At 46.2% G+C, this 26,958-nt stretch overlaps 1 protein-coding gene across 18 annotated transcripts in view; it reads left to right on the forward strand.

Annotated features, from left to right (window-relative positions):
* HIVEP3 (HIVEP zinc finger 3) overlaps positions 1–26,958 on the forward strand; it is a 305,019-nt gene that overhangs the window by 205,076 nt on the left and 72,985 nt on the right. For 13 of the 18 annotated variants that reach the window (XM_013095706.5, XM_038167234.2, XM_013095702.5 and 10 more), the window contains 2 exons: positions 2,593–2,687; positions 26,177–26,241. The gene's annotated coding sequence lies outside the window, so the exon portion shown is untranslated. Of the gene's footprint in view, positions 1–2,592; positions 2,688–8,936; positions 9,044–11,354; positions 11,412–26,176; positions 26,242–26,958 lie in introns of those variants that run through there. The other 5 variants (XM_038167237.2, XM_027444045.3, XM_013095710.5 and 2 more) reach the window with 3 other exon arrangements.

Raw genomic sequence — 26,958 nt, forward strand, 5'->3', positions numbered from 1 at the left:
AACCACAGCTTTGCTAGCATCTGTTCTTCGCCGCTGCATCAAGACCCAAGATGCTTTCAGTTTCTCATTTAATGGGCTGCAGCTTGACCTGTGAGTCTGCTCAGGATGCAGCACTGGGGGCAGATGAGAAGAAGCCCTGCCAGCAGCACTGTGGAAACCTACTATTTTGTCAGAAAGCAGAGCTAAATGATATGCAATTGCCCCAAGCCATTGCAAAGGAGACTTACAGACATCTCTGTGCCGGACCAATTGTGTGATTTACAAAGTTATTTTCAACCCCAAATAGAGATTTTCCAGTTAAATGGTTTTGCAAGCTTTTATTCATCATGAAATGGAAAGAAGCGAGGACTTTCCCTGCGTGAAGGCACCTGCCAAGGGGATGGCCGGCCCAGTGACCTACCCAGCATTAATGGCAGTGCCACCAGCTTCTAGAAGCACGCAGGGAAAGGTCACGAGAGCCCTGACCCTCCTCTGGCTTAGCAAGGGCAGTTTGGCTGGGATGTGAATTTTTAATTTGTGTTCAAACCACTTTCACAGCATCATTGCCTGGAGATAGAAAGCATGCAGCCTTGTTAGAGAGGGTGATAACAGCTACTTTATCTCAAGTGTCTGGACTGCTGCTTTATTTTTTTTTTCCCTTTTCCTTTTAATCTGATATTCTTTGTTCACAACCCAGATGGGGCAGATGCCTTCCAGTTAAGATTGATGTAGCTTATCAGTAGAAGTCTGCCTGCCATTTCATAGGATGCACCCCAACTAAAGTGGGATAAAAGCTGGAGCTTCAGCTTGTCAAAGACAGTGTGAAAGGAAATCTGTTTAAATGTTTATGCATCAGCAAGGCAGCAAGGCCAGCTTTTATTCCCATGGCATTTCAGTGGCTCTTTGTGATTAGAGATGCCCTGGAGATGCCTCAGTGGTGGAGCAGTGACATGACAGCGATACTTAGCTAAAGCCAGGGCAGCTTTGCACTGGCCAGCATCACTGTGTGCTTCTGAAATGCTCTCTTTATTTATTTATTGTTTGACTTCTCTTTTAAGATGCATATTCACCTCTGTTAAAAGCATCTGTAATGCCTGTTCTGGCATTGATTTTTCCTGGCTTGTCTACAGCCAGGTGGCAGTGAGGGCTTGATGCTGCTGGGGGCACAAAGGGAATGCATCCAGGGGGCAGTGGTGGCTGTAACGAGCCCCTTTTGGTTTCTTGAAATCCTTGGTGAAGAACTCTGCAGAGAACAGAGACTGCCTGTTCACCCGGTGTGCAGAGGGAAGAGTTTGTGGTTCGGTGGTGAGGCGGGACCAAGCTGTCCCCCAGCCACTCAAAGGAAGATGCAGGACCCTTCACCAGACCAGGTCTGCCACCGTCAGCAACGTGCCAGATTGCCGGTGACTTATTTCAAATCTGTTTTAACACTTGATGAAAATTGCTAAAAATATTTTCTCTTGCTCATCAGCCGTTGAACTCCTGCCCTCCAGCCCCATCATTATTCCGTGCAGTTACATCTAATGAGAAATTAGTGCTCTGAGCATTCACGTTGCAGTCTTTCACCTGTGAACAAATATTTTGCATGCCGCGTGGGAAGGCAGATTTGTTCAAAAATATAAATAGTTTGATTTTGTATTATGCATACACAAGCAGAACACTTGCAAATATTCAGGCAAGGCCTCCGTTGAATGCACTTTAATATTTCCCTAAGTAGAGGGTCTTTTTGAGATTACGCCTCTGGACCAGGCTCTTCTTTTAATGTGGTCATGGGAGTTGGTGTCCCCAAGTCTCTGTTTCTCTCTGTAAGTTCAGTGGGGTAGTCACTGGCGCTGGTGTTATTTTTAACCCTTGAAGCAAGGACAATCAAGACTTCAGGGCAGCCTCAGATGCTCCAAACCTTTTCCTGATGGGCAGTGACTTAACTTCCCTGATCCAAGTGTGGGAGAGCCCACGATGGTCCTTGAATTGCTGTCTCGGAGCTTTTCTGTCAGCAGTCAGGAAGCTTTTCCTGGTGTGTAACCTGCTTCCCTCTGTGCTGTTTTAAGGCTCTGACATCTTGTGCTATTCTGGACAGGTCAAGAAGATAGTTCGTCTTTGCCTTGTGGCCCTCTTTATATATTTGGAGACTGTTACAAAGCTTCTCTTTAGTCTTTACTCTTTCATTAGATTATTGTGATTTAAATTATTTATTTAAATATTTTTGCTGTTTTCTCAGTCTATGCTTTCTTGACCTCGCACCATTCTTGCTGTCCATGTTGGGACTTTTTCTACAGCTTTGCTGAAATGCAGCGTTCAGTAGTGTCTTTAGTAGTGCTACATAAAGGAAAAGTTCCCTCTGTGTATCTGGTGAGCACTATGCCTCTCTGTGCATCTGAGTATGATGCTTGCTTTAGTGCACTGATGTGATGGTGTCCACTTCTTGTTTCATCCATGATCCTTTGTAATCCTGAGATCCTTTTCATTAAAAAAAAAAAAAAAGGAAAAAAAAATCTTTGCAAACTGATAGTTATTTCCCCTGTGACTGTCATTGATTGTTCCTGCCTTAGTACTGTTCACCCATCATTCCTGAATTGTCTTTTTCTTTTTCTCTCTCTTTTTTTTTTCTTCCAGACCATTTCTACTACTTACCAAGAACATTTTGAATCCTAATCCTGGCTTCCGAAGTACTTGCAGCCCATCCCAGCCCGGTATCAGCAGCAATTTTAGTAAGCATACTATGTTCCATCATTCCAATCACTTTTGAAAATAGCGAATTTTGTTGAACCTAGGATGGACCCTGGGACACCCACATCCTTCCGTGTGACAGCATGCATTGTGGCAGCATCCCACAATGCTGTATATGCCCTGTAAGAGGTACAAAAAGAAATGAGACTCCCTGGGACAATGAAATTCATGTCTCAAAGCAAGAGATTTTATCAGCCCCTTTGAAGTTTTGTAATGAGAAATATGTTTATTTACCATGCCGGTGCCTGAACAATATGGGTTTTGTGCAGGGCCAGGTGTTTGAAAGAGCAGAAGCTCTGCGTTGTTGCAAAATCAGCAAGTTGACTTTCTCCTGTGTATTTGTACATTTTTCTTTTTTTTTTTTTTTTTTTTTTGTTTTCCTGCTTTCTCAATGGAAAACCCACCTTCTGTTCACACCCCATAGATGCCCTTTCGTTCAGCAGACACTTGTTAGTTAAAGAGCCTCAGTGTTTCGAGCTGAGGCCCAGGGGGAAGGAAAGCAAACACCATTTGTTTCATGACTTCACACCGAGGAGGAGGTTCTGAGTGATTGTGGGAGTGTGCTGGACCTGGGGGGCTGCAGCAGGTTTGTGTTGGAGTCAGTGCTCTATGTCGTCCGCTTGGATTTTTGCCCTCTGGCTCAGACACTGCATTTATGTATCAGTGGACTATGACATAAGTTCATTTTGGCGGTGGTGGCGAAGGGTGATATTCCAGGATTTATGAATTTCTATGGGGTCTGACAAATGAAGCTTTATAGACCGAATTTATATTTATAACGCGAAGGGACAGAGCCAGATACTGCCTGCGGAGACCAAAAATATGGTGCACAGCCACTGTTTATGTCCCTGTAGCTGTCAGTGTTTAACAAATAAGAAATGGAAACAAAAATGTTGGAGGGAGCCCGAAGGTAATCGGTTGCAAATGAACTCAGACAAGAAGTAGCTTCTTGTTTCTCTGCAAGAAAGGAGTATAAAGCTAGCTTTTGCTGTTAGCTGCACCTAAATGTACATGTTTGTCAGAATAACTATCAGTTTCAAACTTCATCTCCTCTGTGACATCTGCTGTTTCTGGAAATTCAAGCTGAAACAGGAAAAATGATGTGTGCTTGCCTTTCATCTCTGACTGTGAATGTAGTGGTGAATTAGGATTTCCAGCTCCTGTGTCATCTGGTCAGGAATACTGTTCTCATGCCACAAAGAGGGAAACTGAGGCACAGAAGACAAGTACTTGCATTAGGCTCATGGAGTGGGCTTGGATGAAGAATGCTGATTTCTTGTCCCCTCTTCCATGATCTCAGTGTTTCCCAAAGTTTTGAGAACTTGAGAAGTAATGAAGTCCTGTGAAGACAGATTTGCAATTCGGTGTTTTCAAGGACTCTAACTACATAAAACTGATTTACTGTGGGAGAAAAAGCCTTAAATATCCCTGTAGAGAGGACATAATGTGAATGATTTTGTATTTATTCATTGCATTTCACTGAGTGGATGAAATCTCTCCTGACCGTAATTGAATTATATTTGGATGTGCTATCTAGTCTGGTGGTGTTAAAAGCAGGTGCACAAAAGGGATTTTTTGGAGAGAGGAGAAAAAAGCCTACTGTAGCAGTAAAAGATTCTTACTGGTGTAACAATCCTAATCAGATTAATTATGATTAATTTATCGGTCTGTTTTTATTTATAAAAGCAGCATTTCTAAAGAGTTTTGCTTAAAACCTTCGAGACTTTTAGTAATATGTTTGACTTCTTTTTTCACATGGTGCAGTGTATAAATCTGTGTCTGGTTGGGCTTTTAGGGAGAATTATATTGCTTTGAGCATTTAGACCTAGCCATTATTTCTCCGTCTCCTCTTACACCTTTTTTTGTCAGTAAATCCATCTCCTGTCACCTCTCCTATGTTGCCCATCTGTAGGTGGCCCAGCCACTCTTGTGCTAATGTCTTCCAACAAGTTTCTTGTCTTCTTGTAGATACTTTTTTCTTTTTGTCTCTCTCTCTCTCTCTCTCTTTTTTTTTTTTTTTGGACAGTTGTACCATATCTTCCCTTTGGCAGCGGCCTAGTGCTGCTCCTGGCCTTCTTGTAGGACCAAAACTTCTCGTCTTTGTAACATCCTTGCCCCATCTCACACATGGCTTTTTTTCCTCTGAAACAATCCTTCTGTAATTTTCCACTTGTGTGCCTCACCAAAACTCAGATCTTTTCTCACTTGCATATGTCACTTACTTTTCCTGTCTCTCTCTTTCTCTCTCTCTCTTTTTTTTTTAAATGCTTTTTTTCTCTTACTGTTTTTCATTTCTGAAAAGCTGTTTGGATTTTCACAAAACCGAACTGTATGACATTGCATATGTGCTTGCCCATATGTATCTGCTTATTGCAAAAGTGGCAGAACAGTATCGATCAAATGAGGTAATTTTCCATCAGATTCATCCCTCTGTTTCCTTTTCATATTTATTCACTGCTCAAAAGCGAGCCTCCTTGGAAAGCCTCAATCAAAATATTAAGGTGGTTTTGAGTTTTTACAAGCCTGAAAAACCAGAAGGTTTCCTTGTGCTGCGTGGGTGCTCTGACCATCGCTCTCCCCCTCCATCAGTTGAACCGGAAGGTTTGGTGTCGTGGAGCAGCAGCCACATGTGCTGATAGAGGCTTCTGCAGAGTCTCTTCCTCATCACTTGCAAGTCTCATGCAACTCCTGTTTTTCCTTTCATTTTTATTCAGCTTTTCTTTTCATGCTTTGCCCCTCAGTGCCATGACCCACTGTTGTTTCTGATGTATAGCTTCTGGGTTTGATCTAGCTGGGATCCAACAGCATCTTCATTGATGAATTTTCCATCGTTGATGAAAGGGTAAAGAGCACAAGAAGGCACAGGGTGGACACAGCTCGGCCTGTGGGCAAGCATTTGCTTTTGAAAGAGATTTGATGATCCACAGTGTTTCTGGGTAGGCACCGAAGAAAAGATGCCCCCATGGGGACAGTTCTGTGGGCGGATGTGTGTAGTATTTCCCATTTTTTTTTCTTTTGTAGTATTTTCTATTTTTCCCTTTGCCATCACTTTGCTGATGCATACTCAAGCTTTTGCATCGAGGCCAGGTTTCATGGCAGTGGTGTTTCAAATCAAGAGGCCACATGGCATCAGAACCCAGCTGACCGGCTGTTGGAAACCAAGTCCATTCCCTGAAGTTACATATAACCTTTTTCTTTTCACTTTTTAGTGGGAAAAATCAGGTTTATTTCCAAGATCATCTTTGTTTCATTCCTATATGCTCCTCTCTTCAAGCCCTGGCATCTCGTTGTGTTGACAGTGAGGTGTTAAGACCAAGCCTGGCCTTCCTCCCCTCCTGCTTTCGGTGTCCTCTCAGCTTGGTGGCATGCAGAAGTCCGGGTGCACGGGACAAAGTGCCTCTGCCCAGGAGCCTGTGTCACTGCTTTTGTGTCATCCTTTACCAAAACACAGAGGTGATGTTTTTAACAAGGTAACAACACTCTATTTTAAGCTGCTTCTAAAAATAAATTCCCACACAAGCTGGCATTGTGGCAGCAGCGTTTTATAGTTTAATTGAGGCTGTTTTCTTAGGATGATTCATAGAAAGAAGATGAGCTTTACTAGTTTTACCCCGGGGTGAGGTGACGTTGGCAAGTGGTACATGAAGAAGTCTGCACGGCTGCGAGGACTCTTCTGATTAGCTCTATGGTGTTGGCTTTTCCCCTAGGGCTAGAGTGTCACGTCGAACATTGGACAAGCTCTCTTTGTAGGTGTCTGGTAGCTAATAGAGTGCATTCTGTGTGTGCAGAGCATCCTACAGTGCTGTGGAGAGCTGATGCCATTGTCACACTGAATGACAAATAATGGCTGCGGGAGGTAATAAGGAAAGAGATGGTTTCTCTGGGAAATGAGGTAGCGATTTAATATTTGTCCCATGCTCAGAGCTGCGGGGAAGAAGTACAAGAGCCAGAGATATTGGGTGAGGGGAGGAGAGCATTGCAGAAATATCCAGAGAGCAGATGACTCTGCCCTCCCACACTGTCATCAACTATCTCAACATCTGGGGTGGGAGCAGCTTCCTCGCTGTAGCTCCCAGCACGTGAGGCAGGTTTGTTCTCTTGGTAACATTAAAAATGACTTTTCTCTGTCGAGCTACGTCATGGCTTCTCCTTGCCCAGCCAACCACGTGAACACCTCACAAAGAAAGCTTTTTGCCTCTTGCCCAAGGCAAAGACGTGTCATCTCCTGGGGTTAGTGCTCCCTTACGGATGATTTGGAGATGAGTGTGAGGCAAGGAGAAAGAGCCAAAAGAATCAAAGGAGCAGGAATGTCTCAAGTCCCCTCTGTAGGCTATTCAAGTGACTGTCAATAACTGATTCTCTTGTGTCCATGAGAGTGGCAGGATCTCAGGGCTGTTGTGCTGAAGTCAAGTGTCTCTGAAACCCCAAGTATCTCAAGTCCACGGTCTCCAGTCTATCAGTTTTGGGAGAGCAATACAAATAATGCCCATGCCGAAGGCAATGTCATGATCAGCTCTTCCTGTGGATTCGGAGGAGAGCAGCAGCAGGCTCGTCTGTGTCTGGTCCTGATCCAGTGTCAGCAGGTCTCGTGGGCAGTAGGTGACCCAGTGGCCATGGGATTGGGACCATAGGTCTGGGGGCTTTGAGGATAAAAGGTAAAGTGCTGCTTCCTATAGGGAATTCCTGTGCACATGTGATGTGGTGATCTGGGATTATGGAAGGTGTAAGGTTGGCATTGCTCCACTCAAAAACTTGCTCCTGTGCTGCCAGCAATGCATTTGGCACTAACAAGGGATCCCTCTCTGGGCTCCCTGGCTGAATCCAGGTTGTGCTCATCTCCTTCGCCTCACAGGAACCAGCCAGTGTGTCCTGTGCTTGCTGGTGCACCTCAGCAAAGGGAAATGTAACTTGAAGGAGGTCTGTTTGTACCTGGGGACCCCAGTCATGGCTCAGGGTCACATTGCACCAAACTTGTACTGGTATCCCAATGTGCCACGCATGGCCAAAAGGTCCCGGCTGCATGAGATGGGCTTGTCTCTCTGCTAAACAACAAAAAAGAAGGTCAAGGAAATCCAAGATTGTGGATCATGTAGGTAAACCCACAACCAAGCCAGCTCTCCTCGAGGTCAAAGCCCTCGGGGTGTCAGAGGAGTGGGTACTGGTGTGTGAACTTCCAGCTCCTCTCCTCGTATGAACTCACCATTCAGAGCCTGACAGTGCCTCCAGGCTTCTTGCCACCACACAAAGCTCTAGGAAGCGTTGATCTGCAGCACGTTGCACCAAAGTGGGTGGTGACCCTCTCGCCCTCCTGGAAGAAGTGATGCAGCTACATTACATCATGCAAAGGAAAGATCGTCACATGGAAAGTGGCAGGAAAATACCACTGGTTGCATACAGTACAGTTCTTTAGAATGGAAAGACAGAATCTTATCACGATAAAAGGAGGCAAAACAGGACGTCTGGGCTCAGCTCTGATATCTGCTGGTCATGCAATGCTTCTCCAGGATCCTGTGTTTTCAGTTGTAGTGCTGGAATGATAATTTCTATTTCTGTGAGGTTGTCCAGGATTTGCTGGTGTTGCCCTTGGGACCCTGGGACAGGAGAAGCTGCTCAACGTGTCCATCAAGCTTTGAACAGGCAGTTGGGATAGGAACAGAGGGCTGAAATGGGCCTAATTCTGATCTTATTTGCATTTCAGGAATGGCTGCCTCAAAGGCAGCCCCAGTGCAAAAAAAAACAGTTAAAGCAAATCAGAATTGTCATCAAGGCAAAAGCATGCAAAGTGGGACGTTGGATGAGGCTGAGCAGAGGAACAGTGTTTTTATGTACAAGCATGAGGCTTTTTAACCTGGTGCTTCTTTCATTTGTCATCATTAAGAAAATGACAATGGGAGTGAAAATGAAATACCCTGGGAAAATAAAACAAACCAAAACAACTCCAGCCCTCCCCTCAAAACAGCAACCCTTCAATTGTTGATTAGATCTGCCCAATGCTACAGTGCAGCCCTTTCAGGTCGGTTTGTCCTATGCCTTGCCAGGCAAGGAGATCATCTGCAGAGCATTAAAGCTGATGAGCAGGCACGATGATAAAATCAGTGAAGAAGAGGAAAGAGCCTGATCTCACCTGCACGCGATGAAACTAAGGGTTTTGATTAGCTCTCTGGGATGTGGGGGATGTCAATGGCAAGGTTTGTCCTCTGGTGTTGCTTTGTTTGGGGGTTTAAGCAGCACTGGGACCGGGGAAGTCCCACTGCTGCCGCCAAAGAGTTAATCACAGCATAATCGTCTCATTCTCTTTCGGAGAGGAGTTCTCCGTGGCAGCCCGCAGGGCCGTTGGGTAAGACGCGTGATTGTGTGTTCTGGCAACCGCTTTGCAATGTGAAATAAACACCCTTCCATATAATAGCCTTCATTGAGCATTGTGCCTGGGAACTCATCGTGACACATGGCAGCCCAGGGCCGGGGATGCTTCCTCCTTTTGCAGCTCAGCAAAATATTTACACAGTGTCTTCTAGTAAACTGGTTCCTCCGTGCTGCGGGGCGAAGCGACTCCGGAGCCGGTCTCAGAGCCTGACCCTGCTCCGAGTCCCTCCTAAAACAACAAGCGCAGCTTGGCTCTGCTCAATCTGTCAGCCAGGTGGAACAGCTACCGAACGTGCTTCCCTGTTAGGATTACTTTATAAATTGCTGTAATAGCCCTGCAGATTTATCGTTGCTGTAAGTACCTGGAACGTTCAAAACAACAGCCCATAGACCCTTACGCCATGCACTGGGGAGCAGGGAGGGAACCGCAGGGGCTGATGGCTGCAGCGTGTTCAATTTGGAGTCTCAGGTACTCTGCGCTCTGCAATTATTAAGCCCTGCAGTTGCTTGATTGCAGTATTTAAGAATAATATTTTTAAAACCTTGGTGCTAGAGAAAAAATAATGAGGATTTTGCTGCTGGCGGAGAGCAAGCTGTGGGTATTGGAATGCCAGCTAGTTTGCAAAGAATGGAAATCTCTTTTTTTCCCCTTTGACCTCCAATACCATAAGGTCTCAATGGCCAGAGAAAATTATTATGGTTTCTGGCTCCTGACCGTTGCTGCTCATCAAAAGCTATTCCACAGTGTCACAGTCAGCCTCTGCAGACCACAAAACCAGTTACAGCTAGAAAGTTTGTGTTCGATGTATAGAAGGCTGATTGAAAAGAAGCATGTTTCCAAGAATTCTCTATGTTTTGGTTTGCGTAAGGTCTAAAATTTAAAATATGTTTCTCTTACCCCAAATAGATATCAAACAGTAATTGTAGGTGGGGAATTACAACATACACAGCTGGTTTTAGCTGGCCTGCAAGAATCTGTTCTTGGCCTTGTGATAGTCAGGGTATTTCTCACCGAAGAGCAAAACCAACAGAAAAAATCTATTTAATCAATGCAGTCTTTGGGCAATGAAGCTAGACAAAGTAACACTAGAAAAAGGGAACAGAATCTTAGCAGAGAAGTAATCGGTCACTGGAACATCTTAACTGAGAACAGCTTCATCTACAGTCATTGGTAGTACTTAAACCAAGCCTGTTTTTGCTTTTTTGTAAGAGATATTGAAGCTCAAAGAAAAATAATAAATTTCATGCAGAAATGTCAGAGAGATTCTCTGGCTTGTGTTAAGCAGCAGTTTAGATTTAATAATTTTTCTTGCTGTCTTCTGGTATTAATATTTGGGGACCCAATATTTGGGGATCTCTGAAGACCATGTGAGATCATGGCATCACCTTTTGAAAATCAACCTTTTTTTTTAATCTTTCTGGAAATGCTTATTCCAAAAACATTAAGGGCCTTGACTGTGATACAATCATTTCCCTAAAATTCTGTTTTCTCTATCTAGTTATGAACGTCCCTCTTTCTTGGATGGCTTTTCAAAAAATATTTTTATTTCGTTTTCCTCCCCAGGAGCCCTTTTCTTAAACTTCAGGTTTGGTTGTAACAACAACTCTTTACTGCTCCTTCCTACAGCAAAAGTATCTTCCAAACTGACGTCAGCAGTGCAGTCAGATTGCTACTTGTCTGCCCGAGCATCCTCTCCCACTAACGAAATCAGGGCCATATTTATGGCTGTCCTCCCCCATGGTCTTGATGCTTATGAATGAGCAACAACAACAGAAAAAACTCAAAGAGGAAAATTTTGCAAGGTAGAGAACCAAGGTCGTAACTTCAGATTTCTCAGAAGAGGGCTCCTACCCAGATGGCAAATGAGTTACTTGGGCTCCTTCATCTTTGGACCCTGTTGGTTTCAGGTGAGCAGGTCTGGTGGGTGGCGGGGCTCCATCAAGCCTGACGGGTGATTCAGCACCTTCCACCCCAGCTTGGGGCAGGCTGTTGGGTTTACACCATTCTTGCAGCACCACCTTCTGGCCCACACCCCTGCACGTCGGACCAGTACTGTCTTGGGCGACGTGCGCATCGAGGTCCTCTTTTGGTAGCTGCCACCTGCAAGGAGGGGAGCGAACCCCCTGGGTGGCTTGTGGCCAACGAGGAGGTGCCGGGGGAAATCTAAGCAAGCCTTTCTGCAGGGTTTCCGAGCCCTTGGGGTGCTGGTACCACATCCTGCCGCACGGCACGCCCCGTGTGCCCGGAGCTGCCGCTGCAGGCGAAAGGAAGCTCGCGGCGAGGAGGTCCCGTCTCACGCAGCGGTCTGCTGAGCACAGAAAGCAGCTGACAAGAGGAGAAGGTCTAGTAGCTACCTGCCTGTTTCTATCATACTGTGGGGGACTTTTTCTTTTTTTTCCCCCTGCTGCTCCTCATTTTCCCACCCCGGCGGCGTGAGAGCCGCTCGTTTCTTTCAATGAGTCGCTCTTGCAGAAGTTGTCGCGTTATCGACCTGCAGCGGGGCTGTTGTGGCTGCAGGCTTGGCTGGGTGTTTCCGACAGTGTCACTCGGTCTATTTAAAGATGTGAACTCTTCCTCCAGACCCGGCCTCGCTGTTCGTTACGTTAACAGGAGATCTCCTTAATGAGATGTGACTGCAGCCGTCTGTGCAGGGGCAAGCAGAAACCTCATCCAACACCTTCTCTTGAACCTGTCCCCCACTGTTTTATACTTGTACTGACATAACTGTCCTGTTCAGCTGCCGAGCAGACAAAAGCCAGCCTCTGCTATCTGCTGCCTAAAGCCAGTTGCAGCGTCTGCAGAGGCAGCAGCCGTAAAACAGACCTACACCAGCAACCCAAGGTCTGCTTCGTTCCTGTCAAGGCCTGTAGCTATTCTTTGCCGCCTGCTAATGCTCAGGCATAAAGCAGGAATGCTGGCCTCTTAATAGTGTTGTTTTCTTTTCTTTTTTTTTTTTTTTCTTGAAAAAAAAAAAACAAAACCTTTCCTAAAGAGGCTGGAGGCAATTTCAGACTTGCCTGGTCTGTGTTGTTGGTGCTTTGAGGGGAAGGCAGAGACAGAAGTCTCGTTACAATGCTTGGTGCTTCTGTATGGGATAGTTTTAATCGGTGGTTGTCTGTCCATGGGCCCTGCAAAACCAACTTGCTTGAATACTTGAAGCTGTCTTTATTTACAGGTGGAGGCAGCTGTGGCTAGCTTTCAGTGGCCCTTGAAACCTGGAGTTGCTGATCAGAGATTTGGTGATGGGCTTTGTAGGTGAAATTTTGCAGGATACTGTTGCCGCTCTTGGCAATACCAGGAGAGCCCATCGCAGCCCAGATGTGAGGATTGCAGTATTTGGGGTGTTAGTCCCAGCACCAGCTCCTCTTGGTATTTCTCATGTGGAGGTGGCACAGCAGGAAGGACAGAGGAAAAATTGCCTGAAGATCCATTTTCCAGCAGTCATGGCCTTTGCTTCTAAGCCTTTTTTTTTTTTTTTTTTTTTAAAGCAGCCACTATAGATAAAGCTTAGATGTGTAGCTCATTGTGATCTTTGACCACCAAATTTCTTGCTTACATTAAAATAATGAGGGCTTTTTGTGATCTCTTAGCAGCTTACTTGGTAAGAGATTTCATCTTAGGTAAGTTTTTTTTTTTTTTGAGGATTTGTTCCTCCTGAAGCTTGACATTGCAGAAGGCTTTTTGGATTAATAGCTGAGGCAGTCTGGTAATTCCTGGATCTAGAATCTCTGCAGGTTTAAGATCAGTTGTCTTAATTTCTTATAAAAAGGTAACCTGCTGAGAAAAAACAAACAAACAAACAAACAAAACAGGTTGGAATTATTAATAAAATACCTTGCACATTTTTTGTTTGCCAAAGACATTTCAATTCCTTTAAAAGTATCATCAAATAAACATTTTGAGGCCTAAGTAGTTTCTGCATTCAGGAGGAATGTAGTCTCAGATTTTCAGATTTCCTGGATGACTGCACGTGGATGTAGCTACCTTCTTTGTTAGGGATGTTGGAGCAAGCTTTTAAAATATTTATTTGTCTTGAAACCTGTAATATTTGACCTTTGTTTCATTTCCTTAATGCCATTCCAGCTCCAAGCCCTGATAAACTCAGCTGAGAAGTGCTGTAAGATATTTTAAAGGTGTCTATGGCCACCAGTGTGAGCTCATTTCTAATTAAACAGAAGCCACACTTTATTTCATTAGAAGCATAGTAATAAAATGTACACCTAATTGGCTGATTCTTAATTCATTAGCTATTGAAAGCAAATTCCGTAAAGTCTGTCAGGATTAGAAAGTGGAGCTTTGTGTCACTGAAGGGGTCTCGTTCTCCTGATGTGCATGAAGATGTCATTTTGCTTATGGCTCTGGAATGTTAGGATAATTTATCTGGTGATCTGATAGCAGGTTATACAGTTTCTATAGAAATGGTGCTGGAAAGCTAGACTGTGCAGAACGTCCCTTTCCCTTTGATTTGGGGTAAGTTATGAAACTTTCCAGCTGCTTTCCACAAAAAATGGTGACTCTCACTGTCACCTCTCAACCTACCGGTGCCACCTGCAGCTGCCTTCATCAGACAGATTTCAGTGGCCAATTAAATACTAATAAAATTCACAAAAATTGTGTTTCTTCTCCTGATTACTCAGGTGTACTTGGGAAAACACACAGGCATTGCTAATTAACTGCTTTACAAAGAGAAGCAGGTGGATGCAGCAAACGCAAATCTCATGCATCAGCCCTTCCTTCAGCACATTCAGGTGGCCCAAAACAAGTAGCACCAAACTCATTCACTGTGATGTGAAATGCAAAAATTTTTTTGCCTGGCTGCTTGGGAGTGGGCAAGGCTGGATGTCTGCTGGAGCAGATTCTGCTGGGGAGGCTTCTCCTGCTCCCTCCAGCTCCACACAGCGCGCACAGTGGCTGGAGGAGATGCTGTGGTGGGCTTGTATAGCACTGTGCCTCGGGGCCGCCTCCTGCATTGTGCTCCTGGAGCGTTGTCTTAAACCTCTGCAGAGACAGAACTGAGGAAAGTGTAGGGAAGTGCTGTTGTTTGAAGCAGCCTGAAGGCTCAGAGCAAGGAAACAGTGAGTTAGCCAGGCTTTTTGGTCAGTTTTTCTAACACTGCAATCGATCCTCTTGAACCCTTGACACAATTCTGTGTTAAAATTTGTTTTTAAAGCTAGGAGTGCCCGTTATATGACACAAGTAGAAGTCTCCAGGTCTTCATTTTGCTTAAGGATCGTTGTTTGTCCTGTGGCATTGCTGTATGCTCAGTCAATTTGTCCCACCAAAGTGGAGAGGAGCTTCTCTTCCAAACCCACCTCAGCCCTCTGGTCAAGCCCAGCAGTCCTTCGGGAGCAGAGGATGCAGGGCAGATACTGGGTCTAGCTGCAGCCCTGGCTTGGAGTTGCAGGGCAGATGGGGAATTTTTTGGTTGATATTTTATTCTGATGAGATCTGAAAGAATGGAGACTCTGTGGGATGGAGAAGGTCCTGTCTGAGGTGGTGGAAATGGGGAACATCTGTCTCTGGATGTTTTCTCATTCCCACAGTGAGTGCTGGTGCTGGAGGCTCCTGAGGAACAGGTTTACAAGGCAAAAACAGGGATAGGTGGATACAGTGCCACTGGGGTCCCTGTGTAGATATTTGCATCCATCTACAAGACCTATCTGTTAATAGCAGGCCAATCACCTGGAAATTAACCCAAACCCATTCTGGTTCTCATCAAATGCTGCTTCGTTTCACTTGTATAAGGTGTATTTCTGTATGTGCGTACAAGGGAGTTTCACGGAGCTTGTGATGACAAGGAAGCAAACACTGTCCAGACTTGATTCTTTTCGTCCTACAAAGCTAACAGCATTCCCTCCAAACTCAGTCATGTTTTTTCTTTCTTTCCCGTTAAACAAATGTATATCTTGATTCAAAATTATTTCTGCTTTTTGTGACTTGGCTTGGCCTTTGCTGTCAGTGTGAGAGCTCCAAAACGTGACATTTTCCCCTGAACCTCTGTGCCGCTGGTGTGAAGAACACCAGGGTCTTCCAGCGGTGACGGGTCTTTGCACCCCAGAGCTCACGGCAAGTAATTTGGAATGGCTAAAGCACATATAGATGTGTGTGCAGGGCAGCTGCAGTCTACGTGTTATTATTTCCAAGCGAGGTTTGAGCATGTAGCTGGCGAGGAGGAGTTGCAGGAGCAGCACCAGCTATTGCTGCTCGTTCTGCGTGCACTGAGAGATCTGCTTCCATCTCCCGAGCTGCCAACCCAGGGCATCTCAGCAGCTCCATGCTGTCTGAGAAAACGTTTATCTCGAGAAAAAGCTGATTAATTAAACTGACTCTTCTACCAATTCCCCTGCCACTTAACAAAAACAGTGAAGTCTTTATCAAGGCAGGTTTTCAAGATGAGGGTGGCATTAGGGGCAGGCAGGCACTTGCTCTGGGTATGTTACAGGGATTTTATTTTTTTTTCACCATTTCTGTTTTGCAACAAAATATAAATAAATTTCAGTGTATGTTCCTAAAGAGTGAATGCTGCTTCTGTAAATAGGAGGTTACCAGCCTGGTGATGGGATCTGAAGCTCTGTTTTTGCCTGTAGGGAATGAAAGGACCATTTTATTCTTTTCACTGGGGATAGGAAAAACCCCATTGTCTTTGGTCCTGAATCAGTGGGAGAAGTTTCCTTGTTCATGGGAATGAAATTCCAGGCCTTTTTTTTTTTTTTTTCCTACTGCCACTTAAACAGAAATCTTTCAGCATCTCTGCTTTGTGCTTGGTCAAATAAGGTACAGACTGGCATAATACAGCATTGTGTGTTGATGCTGTGTCCAGAAAGTAACACGCTGCTTTGGAAGGGCCCTCTTCTGATTTTATTTTCTTGCCCAGGGGCTATGTACAGAGGCAGTAATTCTCCCATCTGCATGCTGCTTTTGCATCATCCTTACTCAGAGAATTAATAATACATTTGGATTTCTGTAGTATTTCCTATCCTTGCTGCATATGAAATCACTTCGGAAGTTGGTTAGCTCAGTGCCTCGCTTCCAGTGCTGGAATATTGCGGATGGAGAGCAGGCAGCTGGGCATGCAGCAGCTTTGCACAGCATTGCAGGGCAGCAAGGAAAGGCAAACCAGCCGGCTGTGGGAATTGCAGGCTGTGGTTGCTCAGAAGGGCTTATGGGATCTGTAATGATCGGTCCTTAGATTTCAATCACGAGATTTCATCAACCTCCAGCCTGGGGCTGCGGGCAGGCAGGGCAGCCTGAACGTGCTCTGCTTGGGTTTCCCTGCAGGCTTCCTAGCAAGGGTACCAACTTCTTCCAGCCCTGCTGAAGCCAGTGAGATCTGGTGAAGTCTGAAGCGATGCAAATGTTTCACAGCAGCAGGGAATGCCCGCCTGGCATGCTGTGCTCTGGGGAAGCAAGGGGAAAACAGGAGATCACTTTCTGGAGGCAGCACCACACAACCTGAGCTGGGGCCAAGCATCCAGGGGAACTGGCCGACTGCTGCCCACTTCCCATCACCGGGGCACAGGGTGGCATCGCTGCCTGGTGGCACAGGCTCGGTGCAGCCGGGGGGACCTGGCCTGAGAGCACCAGAGCACACAAAGCCAGCTCCCACCTCTCCAAGCTGCTGCCTGGGGACACCCAGTTCCCTTGGGGCTGCAGGGTACAGGTCAGTTTCCTTGCCAAGGGAGCTGCCAGGCTGCTGTGCTGGAGTACCCGGGGGGTAGGGGATGAGATAGGTTTGTTCTCTTTTGCACTGTTTTACTGTGTTTGGGGTGGTTTCTTTATTTTGGCAGTGAGGGTTGGAATTAAGGACGGAGAGGTCCCTTCCCACAAGCCTTGATATTGCAGTTAATTGGGCAGAAGTGGCTGCTTTCTGCTCTCCTCGTGTGTGATGAAATTTTCAGGACTTTCCCTCCACTCCCCAGACCCACGCCCTGCTCCCCTCCCTCCCATGGGCTGAGGGCTTAGCAGAGGATGGCTGCGGGACCAAGCCAGCAACGAGCTGCTCAGCATGGGTCCTGGGTCAGCACAACGTTCCTAAAGCCAAACCAGTGGCAAACTTCATGGCAGTGGTACTTGATCAGCCTGATCCCTCTCCTTTGCATGGGGGAAAAAAAAAATCAAGCTGAGAGTGCGACGCTTTTCATTTTTATTTTTATTTTTTTACTTTTTTTTTTTTTGTGTGTGTGGAAACTTTCTGCTGAGCATGTGTTAGTTTTGCTGAAGCTGTAGGGGAATGCTGTGGTGAGCAGAGCAGTCGGTCGTCTCTGTGAGGAGCTCTGGAGATTGTGGCCTGCATGCTTTTGGCTTACTTCAACGTTGTGCATGTCGAATGTGATACTCCAGATTTTCCTGGCTGCCTTTCAAATGCCTCTCACCTTTACCAGTGACTGGCACTTAAACTCTGGAAGGATGCAGGCTTTTGCGTGTTTCAAGAGTTTGCTAAAATGCTGTAAATTTACTTTGTTTTTTTCAGAGAGGGAAATGACAAAAACTTAGAGATATTTAATGATTTTATGTGTAAACCAGAAAACACTAAAAGGAAAAAACAAAACGAAACAAACAAACGTATATGAGCTAGCCAAAACAAAGTCTGAACATCACAGCTGGGCTGTTAGCATTATATTGCAGAAAGGAACCTGCCACCCGTGGGTGAATTATAGCAGAGGTCCCCCTGTGCCACCCAGAAAGGATGGGAGCTGCTGCATCTGCTAGCTGCAGAGCTCGGCTTGGGCAGGGGCTGCTCCTGCTTGCAGCTCAGTCCTTGCTGCTTTGCTGCCCATGCCTTGACCAGAAGTGGTCAGAGCACCTTCAAATGCAAACAGCAACCCATGCAATCATGTTCATCTGCCCTCAGGGCCCTGGAAGCGCATGCACAGTGAGGGTGAGGATGGGTGGATGGCTGGATCCCCAGGCATACCACCCCGTTGTCTGCAGTTGTTAGATCTGGGTTTATTTTTGCAGCCCCCAAGCTGCTCGCCTTGCAGGCAGGAGGCTGGGGCACTGAGCATCTACACGGTGCTTTTTGCAGCCCAGTGTTGCTATTCCATGAACATGCAGCTGGAAGGAGAATACTCAGTTTTGCAGACCTGATCGGTGTCCGAGGGGCGATAAATTGAGACTCCTGTTTAATCTTGCACAACTGAATTCACTAGGGAAAAACGCAAAATAGGTCAGTGGCAAAAAGGGCATCGGTTTGTGTGTGTGTGTGTGGCAGCACTGAAAGAACAGTGAACCAAAAACAGTGAAACCTCCGCAGTTGTTGCTGATTTTGTCAATTAAAGCAATGACTTGCTTGAGCTGCATGCTGTTGCCTAGTTTGAGGTATATGTAGATGCACACAGAGGTGCAAATGTATTCAGCAGCGGATGTTTCGTTGGCTGGTTTTGCATAGTCAGCTATGCCTGTGCAAAGAGAGGGAGCCTTATTGTGGGCTTGGCATAGTGTACTTCGGCACAGGGATAAGCAATAATGCAACTCACAGCCACCAGCAAGCTCCCCTCCCAGTGAGAGATGCCATTTGCATAGAGACATTTTTTTTGTAACATTTCCTTCCCTTGCTTCTGTATTCAAAGCAAACTTGGAAGCATTTTGTGATGTCAGCTTGAAAGATGACTTTGTCATTTCAGCGAGGTTATACAATAATCTTGAAGGCTGTTTTAATTTTATTTTGCTGAAGTTTTATTGCATTTTGCTTAATTGCTTCTGTTTTATTGTTAATGAGACAAAAAAAAAAAAACAGTTTGTGTAATAGCTTGTAGAGTAAAATTATCAAGGAGCAGAAATGAAATCTGAATGTTAAAAGTTTATTTTTATTATTTGCATCGTGTTTAAACTCCCTGTTTGGTTTTGTTTGGTCCTGCAAACCTGCTGTGCCCTGGAGGTAGCACCACTGACCTATCTGTGTCCTGCAAGGACGTCCTTAGAGCAAACTCTGGACCACGGCTGCAGGATGGCCCGTGGCCCCACTCTCTTGGTCACAGCAGCGCCTTGCTGCTCCATCACCCCTGCAGTCCTTCATTTCTGGTTGCTTCTGCAATCAGCCACAAGCAGCCCACTCTCTCTAGTTTTGCCAAAATTCCTCATTTTCCCTGTTGTGGAATGGCTTCAACTCCTGCAGTAACCAACTGTCAGAAAACCAAAGGCTGAGTTAAACAATACAGCTAACAAGCCCATGACACTTGTTGCTTTTTTTTTCCTTTTTTTTTTTCTTTCTTTTTTTTATTTTTTTTCCCCCTCTTCTTTAATGAAGCCTGAGGGGAAAGCTACTCTCAGGAAGCCCATGAACTGCAAAATAAACTGGAAAGGAAATTAGTTATATTAATTCAGCTGGTGAGCATCATGCAAGAAGCTGGGGCATGCAGGCTTCTGGCTGGTGTTACCCCTGCTGTGGAGAGCTGTGCAAGGCTAAACAGTTTATTACTAGCTCCAATCTGAAAAGAGAACATTTGCAACCTTTTTGCAGAGCTTTCTCTGTATCTTTATGAAGCAGAACTGTATATGAGTTACATAGTCTGGCATGGCGTTTAAACCATGGGTGGCAAAAATCTGTGCATTTAAAACACTGGGGAATATCCTGCAAGGAATGGGAATTAATCTGATTATTACACACAGTCATGACTTCCTTGCGGCTGCTGCCTCTTTTGTGTCACTCTGTACTGTGAGCCTCTGTTTTACATAGTGATTAACTGACCAGCTAATTTACATAGCTGCAGGCTTGCCTGCTGGGTAGTCCATTACTTCATTAATTGTTCTCCCAAAATCAATGAGAGAAGAGGTGCTGATTCCAGTCCTTTATGCACTGCACTGCCCAGATGTGTGAGCAGGAGCCAGGACCTGGGACTCCCTTTGTGTCATTGCAGGGTAAAATGAAATATAAAAACTGTTGGGACGAGCTTGTTTCCATTTTAGTAGTTGATGTGGGGTCCGTTTTTTATTTTTTGTGCTGACTGCTAAAATCACTGCTACGTTACTGCAATATTAATTTTGGTTCTCAAATGCAGATGATGCACTCTGTCTCCAGCGTGCATTTGCATAGGACTTTACAAGATGTGTGCAGTGAGCCCAGTTTCCTACGCATGCAAAACGGCAACTTAGTGACCTGGGCTGTAACTGGGCTCCATCTGCCTTGCTGCAGGTCTGCAAACCAACCTGGCTGCAGGGGAGCAGTGGGTCTGGCTGGGCCCCCTCTGTCCTGGGGGCTGCTCACAGCTCCTTACAGGCTGGAGCCCCACGCTATGGGTCACCATTGGGTACAGTGGCTGGAGGCTGGTCCCGTTCTCAGTTTCTTAACCTTTTGGCAGCCTGACCTCCACTAGTGTTCATCTGTCTTTGTTCAGTTTCCCGTAGTGCACTTCCTTCTGCCCCTTCCCATCCCTTGAGCTCACCAGGCAGTGTGAGGAATCAGTTCCTTGGGGCAGGGGGAGCTGGGCAATGACCAGCTGCAGATAAAAACTTCACCCTCCAGTTCTGGACCAACAGAGGCTACTGCTTACACCAGTAAATAGACAAAGCCGGGGTCGATATTCTGACCTCAAGGCCCAGGGGCATGGGAGGACCTTGCTGCATGTGGGTGTCTAGGCTTTGTGTGCACGCTCTGCAGAAGTGCAAGCTCCATCTTGAAGCTACATTTTGCTTCTCACATGCTGAAATAATCTGGGACAAGCAATGTATCTGGGTTTTGCTTTCTCTCTCCATTATCCACCAGTCAGTTGGCTTTTGCACAAAGCAAATGGAGAAGTGAGCAGCCAGCGTGCAGCAACTCTTGTGCTCAACAAGGCCGTTCAAACGTGGATACGTGCATCCATGGGAGAAAGGCAAGGCAGTCTGAGGTGAGGTTCATCGATAAGTCAGGGGAGGGTCAAGGGAAACCATTTTCAGCTGATCTCTACAAAGCTTGCTGGCCAGGAGACCAGGGGCTGCGGTATTGACTAAAACCTTGTTCCCCAGTGATTCACCCTGCAATTATGAGATTGAGCAGAAATCGTAAACTCCATCTGAACTGTAGTTGTCCTTTTCTTTTTTTTTCCACTCCTGTGGTTTGAAACTATGTAGAAACGTTTTGGAAGGTTTCTCAATACATGAGTTTAACCATAAGTCTCAGCAGGGGGAACGTATTATCGGAGAAAGGCAATTACTGCTTTAGCTGTATGCAAGACACATTACCTTGGAAAGAATCACCATCTTGCCAATAGCTGGCTTCCCACTCTTGGTTTGGCAGGTCTGGAGCATTCAGTTCACATGAATTTTGAAAGAATCATTACACAGAAGTAGTTTCAAAATATTAGTTCGCTAATGACTTTTTTGCACCAATGGCTGAGTGAGAAGTGAAAGCAGGAGAGCTTTTTACAATCCTCGGGAGGAGACGTGACGGTGATGCACATAATCCCACTTCACAGTCACCAGCGTTGAATGGTTCTTGAGGGTCATCTTAAAAATTGCAAAAGAACTGGGTTTTCTTGAGTTTTGTATGCAAGAAAACAGGATTAATTTCATTACGAATGAAAAAAAAATAAAACCACCTTCTGGAGTGGTGTATTGGCATTACTTTACTGTCTGCAGAAACCCAACTTCAAATCCCAGTTGATCTTAATGATGGAAATGACATTACTGAAATCTCCTGCTCCCAAGCGTGTGTTTGTCTGTGGTGCAATGGAGCAGCCTTGAGCTGGTCCAGACAGCACACGAGGCTATGTGCAACTGCTAGGTCTGCCTTAAAACTGTACCGAAGGCTGGTGCTGGATGTGGCAGAGCTGAGTGCTGGCCTTTAAGGTAGGGCAAAAACTGTCCTGTCTTCTGCATTTTGTGAGTGTGACCGGGAGAAAGAGAGCTCTCAGCTGGGGTTTCCCATACTTGGGTTTGTGGGGAAGGAAGCCTCTCTCCATGGCCATCTCCTGGTGGTGGCTCTCACCAGGCTGCATGGGGCTTGCTGCTTTTATTTCTTCTAATTTCAGTGGTGCTGTTTCTTGGAATATTTAGCTCTAAAAAAATGCAGATTTTGCAATAATTACATTTTTTTTCTTGAAAAAAAAAAAAAGAAGCTGTTTTAAGTTATGAAAATAAATTAACCATTTGTATGTGCCTTGCTGGCAAAATGAGGTAATTTGTGGTGCAGGTGCCGGTGCCCTTGGCTGCCTGGCTTGGTGAGAAGGGGAATTGCTGAAAGCACGTGGATTATAAGTGAAAGTGAACCAACACAGCATGTGTCTTGTTAACGAGCAGGGAAAGTCTCCTGGATGTCTTCCCATCTCTTTCTAGTTATCTGGATAGTTTATCTCCGTGGGTCTCTCCCTTCCCGTAGTATCCGAGGGCCTCGTGGACATGAATGGGTGACTCACAGCACATCTGTGAAATGGGGAAGTATCCCTGTTTTAGAAGTGGGGACTAATGCAGGCCTCTGATGATATGACTTGCCTGGTTTCACACAGGAAACGTGCAACTGAAGTGGGAATTGAACCAGAATCACATGAGTTGAGCACTGGATTGCCTTCTCCCCTCGGCAAGTCCAAAGCAGCTCGGCAGATGCTGTGCCTGTGAAACCAGTTTCAAAACCAGGCACATGGTACTACCAGAATCCTGTCTGTGGCTGATTGAGGTTGTAGCTTTAATACATAAACTGCTGCTGGGGCAAGGCTGGGTAAGAATGAGGTGGGAAACCCAGAAATCATCCAGCGGCAGGGTTTAAGGGGAGGGGGCTGAGGATGGAGACCAGTCCCCCAAGCAACATTCCCACTTCATGTGGACACCCTCATTTTATCCCCAAGGAGCGCAAAGGGAGCGGTCGGTGTTGCTCTGAGCAGCAGAGGATGTATGGATGTGTTTTTTCTTTCTGTCACTATCTGTACCTGCTTTCAGAGCAGCGTCCTCCTTTCCACAGAAAAAGCAGATATTGGAAAGGGGAGGGACGCGTCGCATGCTCCAGCCCTCTGAGGAAGAGGAGCAGCAGATGAAAGATCCCCAGAGCTTCTCACCCCCTTCAGCCTGGAAACTGCTCTCATCACTGGCACGATGCCATTGCTGGCAGCGGTTTGGGGAATTTCTTTCCCATTAAGACATCAGGGGGTGTCCTGAGGACTCTGTCCACAGCAGGCACAGTGGACATATACAAACTGTATGTCCAGGAGACTGCCAGGGGACGTTAGGAGCTTCTGCAAGGCCCACCAGCATTAACCCATTAACTACTGTCCGTGTCTTTCTGCAGCAGCACCTATGTGCCTCTGCCCTACTTTGCTTGCTTCTGAGTGAGCGTGTCCCCTCTTTCTTCTTGTAAAGTTTCAGCTGCTCGTGGCAGCATTTCTTTTCTGTGATCTGTGGCCCCAAGTGCACCATTGGGACTCCCAGCTGGATGAACTGTGGGTTGTGGATGTAGCTGATTGCTGGATACAAACAGCTCATCCGTCCTGGGTATAAGCGAGCAGTGTCTGTGTGACTTTGCTCTCTTGCTGCGTGGAGTTCAGCACTGAGTCTGTCCAGCTTGTGGCTCTTCAACCATAAAGCACATCTCTGAGTGCTTTTCTGAAGGTAGGAGCACGACCCAGGGCTTGTTCTTCTCTCCACCGTCACACAGAGGTGTAGGGTGAAGGTCCCATTTGTTTCTCCTCTGTCTGACTCATGACTGCAGTACTCTAAAGAATAAATATGCCATGTGGGTGATGGGGCTGACTGGGGATATGGGATGTGGGCTTCAAGTCCCAAAGGGGCAAGAGAATTGACTCTTCTGTGAGAAGGACCTGGGAGTATTGGTTGATAGTCGTCTGAATATGAGCCACCAGTGTGCTCAGGTGGCCAAGAAGGCCAACAGCATCCTGGCTTGTATCAGAAACAGTGTGACCAGCAGGGCTAGGGAGGTGATCGTCCCCCTGTACTCGGCTCTGGTGAGGCCGCACCTCGAGTACTGTGTTCAGTTTTGGGCCCCTTGCTACAAGAAAGAAAAGGAGGTGCTCGAGAGAGTCCAGAGAAGGGCAACGAAGCTGGCGAGGGGCCTGGAGAACAAGTCCTACGAGGAGCGGCTGAGGGAGCTGGGGTTGTTCAGCCTGGAGAAGAGGAGGCTCAGGGGCGACCTTATCGCTCTCTACAGATACCTTAAAGGAGGCTGTAGCGAGGTGGGGGTTGGCCTGTTCTCCTACGTGCGTGGTGACAGAACGAGGGGGAATGGGCTAAAGTTGCACCAGGGGAGTTTTAGGTTGGATCTTAGGAAGAATTTCTTTACTGAAAGGGTTGTTAGACACTGGAACAGGCTGCCCAGGGAGGTGGTGGAGTCACCATCCCTGGAGGTGTTTAAAAGACGTTTAGATGTAGAGCTTAGGGATATGGTTTAGAGGAGGACTGGTTAGTGTTAGGTCAGAGGTTGGACTCGGTGATCTTGGAGGGCTCTTCCAACCTAGAAATTCTGTGATTCTGTGATATGTTGTCACCATATGGCCAAGTGCTTCTTGGTAGTGCAGGGGGCACCTCTCCTCTGGTACATGCTGTGTTCATAACACAGCATGGGAGCACCAGCTGATTTCAGATACCAATGCTATTTAAGTGGTTTGAGTTGTGGTCTGAGACATGGCTGGATTTGAGGATGCAGAGCCCCGGGGAGGTGGAATTTCAGCCCTCTCCCAGCCAAGTGAGTGCTCATTGCGCCATGGTTTGTGGTGGCTGCAGGGTTCACGTGGAGTTTATGACACTACACCAAACTGGTTTCCACTTCGGCCCTGGGATCTGGGAGACGACAGGGATGTGTTCGGGCACTGCAGTGCCATCCATCCGCTGCTTCACTCTTCCTGAACATACACCTTCTGGGAGTCGGGATGGCAAAACTGGAACACAAAACTGAGTGGTGAAAAAATGACCTTTTTTCATGGTTGTGGTCAGGCACGCTCCTCAGGGGAGAGGAGGCAGCTTGCCTTGGTGCTTTGTTTCCAAACTTATTCTCATCTAGATGTTTGCATGACCCCATCTGTCTGGATCGTACGGTTGCTTCCAGATGGCCAGGGGTTCTGCAGTATGGAGAAGAGGGTTGGTGAGGTGGCATGTTGCAGCCAGGATGGGAATTTAGGCTTCCCTCTGTGACATTACAGAGCTGGTGCTGGCATGAGGAGGGGACAGCAGGGCCTGGGTAGGAGCACAGCAGCAGTGCCACATTTTCAGGGCAAGGAAGAGGATGGGACTGTGAATAGCAGTCCCACATAAAGACGTGAATAGCATGGTCAGCTCTGTGGTAGTAGGAAGATGGAGGTATAAGCAAGGCACAATCCAGAGATGGACACAGCATCATAAAAAGGCAAGAAGGCAGCAAGCTGGGGCTGAAGGCAGATTGGAGGATGTGCCAGGAGTGAAGCTCATTTAAAACTTTGGGAATGTTTGACCTAGGGGAACACAAACCATAAAGTGTGTGCTGCAGCAGCCAGTTTTGTACAGAGATGCTGTCTCTGAACATAAAGCCCCCTGAAGCTTGTATAAATTTGTGGCTAAGCTTAAGAGATCTTAAACTGCTTATGAAAATCTTAACCAGGGTTTCTGTGCAATCAGAGTTGCATTCTGGAATTGCTTTAGTAACCCAAATTTGTTACTACCCACTGTTCCTTCAGCATTTCAGAACTGCTTTGACCATATAGACGAGGAAGAGTTCGGTTTAGTTTTGTCTGTCCCCCTGCTGTTACGTTGCAAGCTGAGTCATGGTGGCAGGTCGGAGCCCTTGTGCTGCAGAACAGGTTGTGTGGTGCTGCTGAACCCAGGGTTTGGTGACGTTGACTTGGAGGAACCATATGTTCTTCCATGGAATTGAAATGCATGTCTATGAAGGAAAAGTCTTTTTCCTTGCATGTAAAGTATACTCAGAGCATGGTCTGTACTCAGACCATGAGCACATGGTCTGCAGGAGGAGTACCCCGCGGTGATGTGCTTTCTGCTGGTGTGCACCTCACCTGCCTTCGGGGTGAACTTGCTGAAGGAGGTGAGCGCAGTCACCGAGGGCTCCTCCAGCTGTTGGGGCTGAGTTTGTGTACTGTTTCGGTTACCAAGCAATCCTCCCCATCAGGGCACCTGATGTAAGTCCCGTGTGCTCACTGCTGAGATGGCATTTTAATATAAGAGCATTGTGATTCCAATGTGCTTTTTCTTTTACAGACTGAATTAAATCGTGGGCAAACGAGAGAGAGACATCGTCAGAATTACAGGCTATCAAGTCCACTGTAAGTAATCTCTGTTTTTGTTTTGTTTTGTTTTGTTTTCCCTAAAGAATTATCTTGATGTGTGCACTGCCCTTTGCAGCGGACTCAGCCTGGAAACATGAGTTGTTTTGCTGTTTGGCTGGTTTCCTTTGCTCTTTCCTTGGTATATAAGAGAAACTTTTGCCTGGCAAGTCCTGCCAATGCTGCAGCAGCATTTTATAGTATTGAGAGTAGTTACAAGAAGTAATGACAGGAGATCTGCTAGTGCTGCCCACTGTTTGTATTGTGAATCTCTCTGTCATAAATCACTGAAAATCTAAGGTAGCATCTGCCCCATCATCCAAAGCTGCAGCTGAGAGATGTTGTCATGAAGACCATGATCTCCAGGTAGCACAATGCCCTACTGCCCTCTGGCTTGCCCATAACCTGATCTGCTTTTATAAGGCATTACCTTGCACAGTTCTATAAGAACTGAGGAACTCCACGAGCTACTGAAAAAAGGGGATTTGGTTTCCCTCAGCTGTGTCTCTCCAGAGTGATTCATCTACAGAAATTGGTAAATGCTAAATGTAGCATTTTACTTTTTTTTTCCGCAGACACGGCAGCTTAGTGGTTACCGGTAAGAAGGGAGCTGTACCGTTCCCTTGTCAGAGCAGAAATATGACCTTGTATTTTGCTTAGTCCACTCATTTTCACAAGTCTTGTAACATTTTAAATATACTTAAGGTATGTCAGATA

Source organism: Anas platyrhynchos, chromosome 24 (genome assembly GCF_047663525.1).
Source record: "Anas platyrhynchos isolate ZD024472 breed Pekin duck chromosome 24, IASCAAS_PekinDuck_T2T, whole genome shotgun sequence".
NCBI lineage: Eukaryota > Metazoa > Chordata > Aves > Anseriformes > Anatidae > Anas > Anas platyrhynchos.